Genomic DNA, 8170 nt, shown 5'->3' with positions numbered 1-8170 from the left:
GAACTGACTGCACGGTACTTAATAATAACAGTAATGATCACCAATGATAACAAACTGCACAACAGAGTGCTCATTTACATCCTTAAAGAGTCTCAAAAACCCTCAGTGGACAATGATTCACGAAAGACTAGATTCATTAGTCTTACTATCTATGGAAGTCAAGTAGCTATTGTTTACAAGCTTAACTGTGATGAAATCATTAAAGACTATGTAAGAGCGAAGACTAGAAAGAAATGCTGAATTATAACATGCAAGAGATGAAAGATGTCTCTAAAAATTTAGTGATTTATTGCAGTATTAGTTTTTCAATCATGAAATTTTCTTTCACTACATCTTTTCATTTATAATTACAACACTTATTATGAAACAAGCATCAAAATTGAAGTGTGAACCGTTTAAAGTAAAATTGGTGTAAGTCAATTTTTCGCTGTGGGAGATCACCAGAATTTTACATTCATGATTGAAACAACTAAGTTCACTGACCCATTTACTTTATTGTGAAAATTCTTTTTGTAGAAAATGTGGTATAACTTGGAAAAACAAAACAAAACCCTGCATCCAGTTGTCTCATTCCACTAAAATGCCATACACCATTTAAAAAAATTAGACATTATCGTCACATTTAAAAAGATGCTGCATCCTGGATCGCTAAGACACACACATACATGCACATATACCCCTGGGTAAGCGCTGGGCTGCTAGCTGCAAGGTTGGCTGTTCAAACCTACCCGTCACTCTTCAGGAGAAAGATGAGAGGCTTTCTGTTCCAATAAAGGTTTACAGCCTCGAAACCCTATGCAGGTTCACTATGAGTCAGAATTGACTCGACGGCAGTGAATCACACACACACACAACTCACATATTTGGTTTGAATGCCTAAGTAAGCAGAAAAGGGAGCATCATGGATTATCCGTGTTTAGGGCTTTCACATACTTTACTCTGATGTGTGAACACAATCTCCTGGAAACACTATCCATAAATCACTTACCCCAAATCCCTGCTTCATGCACCACTGTTAAGAAACCCAACTCAAGATACCTAATAGTTCTTCCCTTTAGTAACAACTCTGGGAGGTAGGCAGGACAGGGATTACTTTCAAAGACACAGAAAACTGGTGTCCAAGGTCATCTGTCTGGTCAGTGACAGTCTCTTGTCAACACACTCATGTTTCCCAAACTTCAGCATCTATATAGCATTGTTGTCGGTTTTGCCACATCTGTGATCACCTATTATAAAGTACTGTTATTTACTTTCAATTCTTTTCAAATAAACCTATTATTATTATTTTTTTAACCAAACTAAATTTACCTATGAAAGACATTATACCCACTCTTTACTCATCAACATGATTAGGTTCCAAAGACCAGGTAATTATGGGAAAATCTGTTACGTAAGAATGGAGGAGACCACATCAGATCATAATAAGTGCATCATTATATAACTGCTAAATCACATCATTGTTGTTGTTAAGTGCTATTGAGTCAGTTCCAACCTATAAGGACCCTAAACAGGGTTTCTGAGGCTGTAAATCTTTACAGGAGCAGAAAGCCTTATCTTTCTCCCCCAGAGCAGCTGGTAGTTTCGAACTGCTGACCTTGCAGTTTTCAGCCCGATTCATAACCACTACGCTACCAGAGCTCCATAATCACATCCTTACATAACTGCAAATGACATCATCGTGTAACTGCCAAATGACATCATCATGTAACTGCCAAATCACATCATTATGTAGCTGCCAAATCGCATCATTCCATAACTGTCAAACAACTGAAAATCACGACCTAGACAAGTTGACACATAGTCTAGATGTTCATTACTGCCAGATGTACATCATCAAAGCACAAAACAGTTGAACAAGTAGATTTTTTGCTATTGTCGTAGATGCGAAATGTTGGATGACAAGATAGTCAATCAGATGCATATTATTCATAAATGGAAAACTGGAACTGGTTGCCCTAAAAAGAATATTTATTGTTGTTAAGTGCTGTTGAGTCAGTTCCAACTCATAACAACCCTGTGGAGGGTTTCCAAGGAGCAGATGGTGAGTTTGAATCACCAACCTTGTGTTTAGTAGTCCAGTACTTATCCTACAGCGCCATACCAGGACTTCAAAACGAATGTGGTGGGGGGTGTGGTGTGCTATGGAATTGCCTTCGACTCATAGCAACCCTGTATAGGGTTTCTGAGGTTGCAAATCTTAAGGGGAGCAGAAAAACTCAACTTTTTCCTGTGGAATAGCTGGTAGTTTTGAACTGTTGACCTCGAGGTTAGCAGCCCGACTCACTATTTAAAAAGTATAATTATCAGAGTTAAGAATGGTTCTCCATGGAGACCAAGGAGTGGGTCACCAGGAGTGGAAGGGAGGGAAAGTGAAACCTTCATTGTTTAGGGGCACTGAGCTTCTGCTAAAGGTGATGGAAAAATCTGGAAACAAATAGTGGTAATGATTGCACAACATGATGAGCATAACGTCACTGGACTGTACACGTAAAACAGTGTTTTCATACAGGTAGTCCCAGGTCATGAATGTCTGACTTACAAACAGCTCGGAGTTACAGACTAGCCTCCAGAAAACCTATTATATTTAAAAATTTGAGGTACATACAATGGCTTGTATGTACACATATGGGGCTACTTTGTGCATTAAAAAAAAATTATTATTTTTGTATGAGGATAAGTAAAAAAAAATATTGTTACAAGGGTTCCACTACATACATGCATGGGTTTATTCCAAACACAATGTGTTCAAACATGTCCCTAGGATCCCTGCACACTGACAGCAGGTTGTCATCCCTGTGATCAGTGGATGGCTGCGGACAAGTTCTCTCAGTAAAGCACTAGTCTTAGTCTCGTTAAGATGCCTTCATAAAAAGGTCCAATCACAACAGTGACTTCTGAGGGGATCTGCTGGGCCGGTTACATTCAAGGCAGCGAGGTCAGCTCAGAAGGTCAAGGCAAACGGTTTTCTTTTAAAATGATTATTCCAAAGGGATAATCTTGACAGACGTTCTCGAAGGACACAGGATGATCATGGAGACTTCTTATGACGAAGTTTTAAAAATTGAAAACTGTATTGGTGAGGAAAAAGGCCAGGAAAGTTTCGCTAAGGAATTCAGTTCCTTTATGGCAGTGTGCTCATTCCTCAAGGGTAGTGGGGGCTGTTTTAAGAGACCCCCATTAGGAAACCTTATGCTATGCACCCTCCATCCCTCATCTTGGCCCTCCAGACATCTTTTTGTTTCCTAAAACTCAGAGGATGCTGAAAAGGAACATAATTTGAATCGCTCAAGAAAGCCCAAACTGCTGTTTTGATATGCAAATCGAAGGGTATAGAGTTCTTTGGAGAAGTGTTAAAGAGATGGAAACACCATCTTCAGAAATATATAGACCTAGGTGAGGGAAATGCTTTTGCTTAATAAATGTTTCTAAGATTTTGTAGCAATACTTTTTGACTTATCCTCATATTATTCTGCTAACGATGTGTAAATTTTTTTAATGTATGTTGTTGTTGTTGTTATGTGCCGTCAAGTCAGTTCTGACCCATGACAACCCTGTATAGGGTTTCTGAGGAGCCGATGGTGAGCTTGAACTGCCAACCTTGCAGTCTGGTGCATTAACCCACAGCACCACACCAGGACTCCTTTTAATGTATGTTGTTGTTGTTTGTGCCATGGAGTTGGTTCCGACTCATAGCGACCCTGTTCAGGGTTTCCGAGGCTGTAAATCTTTACGGGAGCAGAAAGCCTCATCTTTCTCCAGCGGAACAGCTGGTAGTTTCGAACTGCTGACCTTGCGGTTCACAGCCTGATTCGTAACCATTATGCTACCAGAGCTCCTTCTTTTAATGTATAGATAGATACAGTATCTATTACATAGTAAGAAGAACATTTGAGCAACTGACATTAGATATGAACCACACTAACAGTTCTGACTGGAGTACAAATTTGACCTAAGGACAGATTGAGGAATGGAACTTGTTTGGAATCCAGGGACTGCCTTCATATATACTTACCACATTAAAAACAAAGGAACAGTGCTTGCCACATGCCACCTAAAATCTTTGCAGGAACGAGCAGTGTGGGTAAACCCTAGGATCCCTGCACACTGACAGCAGGTTGTCATTATGTGCGAATGAAAGTGGTAGACAGAAGGAGACCTGGTTCCCCTCCCTGACTTTAAAAAGTTTCAGCTCATCCCAGCTTCTCTGAAGGTCATTTGGGGAACATTGTGACATCTAAACATGAAAAACATTTTGGAATCCATTATGTTTCCTGCCTGGTGCATCTCGTGCAGGCTCTAAGTTTTATAAGCTTATATCTCCACTGTATGTCACGGGCCTGGCTTCCACTCACACGTCCCACCTCTACAGGGTGTGGGGAAAAGTGTGTGTCTGCCCCACATGCCAAATGCAAGCAGTGCCAAGTGGACTGGCCACCTCAAGACCGGGCTCTAGACTTGGGCCTGCCATCAGCTCCTAACAGGATATCAGAGAAGTCATTTCTCCTCCCTGGGGTCTCAGCCTCCCCATTCATGAAATGGTAGAGGTGTGTGTGTGTGTATTAATGGTCTTCAAATAGTGCCTGTGCCAAAGGTTGATGGAAGGTTCCAAGGGCACACTCTAGTCCCCTCAATCCAGCTTCAGACAAGCAGTCTACTATCATATTGTTCAGTGCCGTCGAGTCAGTTCCAACACACAGCGACCCTGTATGGGGTTTCTAAGAAGCAGCTGGTGGGTTTGAACTGCCGATCTTGTGTCTAGCAACTCACTACTTTATATCTGTAATGGTCCATTCTCAGTAAACAGCAGCTAGGAGTCCCTACTGACAGAGTGCTAACCAAAAGGTTGGTGGTTTGAACCTATCCAGAGGCCCCTTAGAAGAAAGGTCTGGCGAGCTACTTGTAATAAGTTACCGCTATTGTTGCTTAGTGCCACTGAGTCGGTTCCAAGTCATAGTGACCCTGTAAAGGGTTCCTGAGGAGCAGCTGGTGGATTTGAACTGCTGACCTTGTAGTTCAAACTGACTCTGTGGTCCAGTCCTTATCCTACAGCACCACACTAGGACAGCCTTGACAACACTTGAACATGAGGTTGCTGCGAGTCAGAATCACTTGGTGGCAACTGGCTTGGTTACCGGTAATCTGGACCCTGGTTGGATCCCTCCCTGGGGGTGGACCCAGGAGCTGCTCCCCATGGAAATGCCGCCTCCTTATTGGCTTCCGGCAACTGTGGCTGGACTGCCTCGAGTCCTCCTTGGAGCATGGGTGCAGGCTAATCTTCCCCAGCCGGCCCTGAAGCCAGTGTGTCCTTGCCAAACTTCCGAGTTCCGGGCACTGGGGTTTCACTCTTGGAGTCACCTGAGGCATCCTTTTAAAAATTCTTGATGCCTGGACCTATACCATCCAGATTTAATAAATACAAATCATTGGTGGGTGATGCCTGCAAGTTGCGATTTTTAGAAGCTTCTCCAGGTGATTCTAATATGCACCTCCCTGGCCTGGCCCAACTCTCTCATTTCACAGATGGAAAATCTGAAACCCAGGGAGCCATAGTAGATTAGTGGCAGACCCAAGATTAGAACTCAGGGGCCAACGATCAGGTGCTAGAGGGTGGAGATATGGACACCCAAGGACACAGACCCAGGCCTTGGCTCCCAGGGCCTTTTGCCACCCTTTCCTGGGGTTTACATTTAGGTCCACATTGGTGTGACCATCCCTTCCCCTTTTTGGGACCAGCAGTTTCCAGCAGCTCAGTACCTAAGGGTGACACTAGTCCACAAGCTCTGGAATTGAGGGGGCAGGGGATTGAGAAGGAATTGGGTGAGGCACTGGAGAAGGGTCAGGTGAGTCCACAGCTGACCAAGGACCTGCACCAACTCCCACAGACACTGAGGGTCTTGGCTTACATTCACCAGTACCTACTCTCACTGCCAGCCGGGACTGGATCAGGCTTGACCCACTGGTCTTATCACCTTGACAACTGCCCCTATCCACACTGTATAGTTCACTCCTGCTCAGGGACGTGGGGACTTGGGTCTGCACAGTGAGAATTTTCATCTTCAGCAAGAGTGCTGGAAATGAATCCCTGACACCCACCTAGCTTGATCCTGACATCTGAGCTCTTGGCCTGCGGGGGATGGGTCTGCTCCCCTTGTGAGATCCCTGAAACACAGGCTGCCTGAGTGTTCTTTGCCCTGATATTCAAAGGTGGAGGGGGCTGAAGATGCTCTCTTTGGGTCCAGAAGGCTGGAGCCTCTGGCTCTTGCTGTCCAGCTGGGCTCAGGAGGCTGGAAGAGGGTCCAGGGAGCCTCAAGCACCAGGAGATTTATTGCATGGAGCACCTTGGTGAAGGCTGATGGAGCCAGGGATGGGGGAAGCAGGGGGTGACAGAAACAGCAGCAGAAGCAGACTTATTGTTTACGTCTGATGGCCTGACTAGTTAAACATCTGTTTGAAATATTAATAACTGTCAGATGGGAAGGGCCTAGGGGCTCAATACAGTTTCATACCATCTGTCTGTAAAGTAAACACATTTCGGAGCAGGGGGCCTGGCATATACAGGCAATGTCTTTGCCTAGAGTGGGGATGCAGCAAGAAATGGGAGAGAGGACTCTGGTATCCAGGAACTCACAGTGGGCAGGTAGGGGGCAGCAGTGAATTAAACACCATCACATTTTGAGCCCCTAATAAGGAGCTCTGGTAGTGTAGTAGTTATGAGCTGGACTGCTAACCTCAAGGTCAGCAGTTCGAAACTACTAGCGATTCCGCGGGAAAAAGATGAGGCTCTCTGCTCCCATAAAGATTTACAGCCTTGGAAATCCTATGCAGACTCATTATGAGTTGGAACTGACTCAGCACACCACTACTATGGGCAGTTCTGGTGTGGTGTTGTGGCACGGTGGGAGTAAAGCACTAGACTGCAAGGTAGGTTTGAACCTGTTCAAATTCACCAGCTTCTCCTTAGAAACCCTATACAGGGTCGCTATGAGTCAGAACCAACTTGATGGCACTTAACAACAACTATGGGCAGACTGTAAGATAAGCACTGGACTGCTCACCACAAAGTTGGCAGTTCAAATTCACTAGCCGATCCTTGGAAACTCTACACAAGGGTTGCTATAAGTTGGAACCAACTTGATGGTACTTAATAACAAGAAATATGGGTAAGATTGTGTGCTTGTATAATGACATGTACCACTTTGACCACCCTATACCTTTCTTCTTGGGAACAGAAACCTTTTTGGGGAAGCCTTGTCCCCCATATTCAGCCCATGTCATCTGATGGGCTGACCCCAAGCACTGACTCCTCTAGAGAGAGTGTGATCTATGCCTGGCTTAGCAGGGGCTCCAGGGTGGTCCAACACATGGTGCCAATGAGAATCAGCTCTGGAACTTTTTGTTTCATTGTGGTAAAACATACAGAACACAACTCGAACCATTTTTCGATGCATCAGTGATTGATGGTGGTTGTATGTTGCTGACTTGATGCCGACTCATAGCAACCCTGGAAAGGGTTTTTAAGGCTGTAAATCTTTACAGGAGAAGAAAGCCTCTTCTTTCTCCCATGGAGTGACTGGTAGATTCGAACTACTGACCTTTCGGTTAGCAGCCTATCTTATAATGCACTTCGCTATCAGTTGTTGTTGTTGTTGTGTGCCATCGAGTCGGTATCCTTCATTATATTCAGTTTGTATATAATCATCATCACTCTCTTTTGAAAACATTTTCATCACTCCAGACAGGAACTCTACCCCTTAAGCAGTAACTCCTCATTCCCCTCCCCTTCAGCCCCTGGTAACCACAAGTCTACTTCTGTCTCTATGAATGTGCCTATTCTGACAGTCCTATTTGGAAATTCCAACTTTTGCTGGAAATATGAAAAAAAAAATTGCCCACTAGAATTGATGAATTCGTTAGACATCCTGGTGTGGCGCTGAACATAAGCACTGGACTACAACCATAAGGTTGGCAGTTCAAACCCACCAGCCGCTTCTTAGAAACTCTATACAGGGTCACTATGAGTCAGAACCTACTTGACAGTACTTAACAACAAAGCCTAGAGGTGTGGGTGTCCCTCTTTGCCAACACAGAAAAGCAGGATCCAGTGCTGAAGTTAGAGTCCTGCCCAACTGAGCACAGAACCTAGATGCAACCATGCCTGAAATCTCTGCTT

The 8170-nt window shown here is 44.1% G+C and overlaps 1 protein-coding gene across 1 annotated transcript in view; it reads right to left on the bottom strand.

Annotated features, from left to right (window-relative positions):
• CDH23 (cadherin-related 23) overlaps positions 1 to 8170 on the bottom strand; it is a 569346-nt gene that overhangs the window by 216966 nt on the left and 344210 nt on the right. The window lies entirely within an intron of this gene.

Source organism: Chrysochloris asiatica, unplaced genomic scaffold (assembly GCF_000296735.1).
Source record: "Chrysochloris asiatica unplaced genomic scaffold, ChrAsi1.0 scaffold00020, whole genome shotgun sequence".
Taxonomy (NCBI): domain Eukaryota; kingdom Metazoa; phylum Chordata; class Mammalia; order Afrosoricida; family Chrysochloridae; genus Chrysochloris; species Chrysochloris asiatica.
This window is presented reverse-complemented; position numbering and strand designations above follow the sequence as displayed.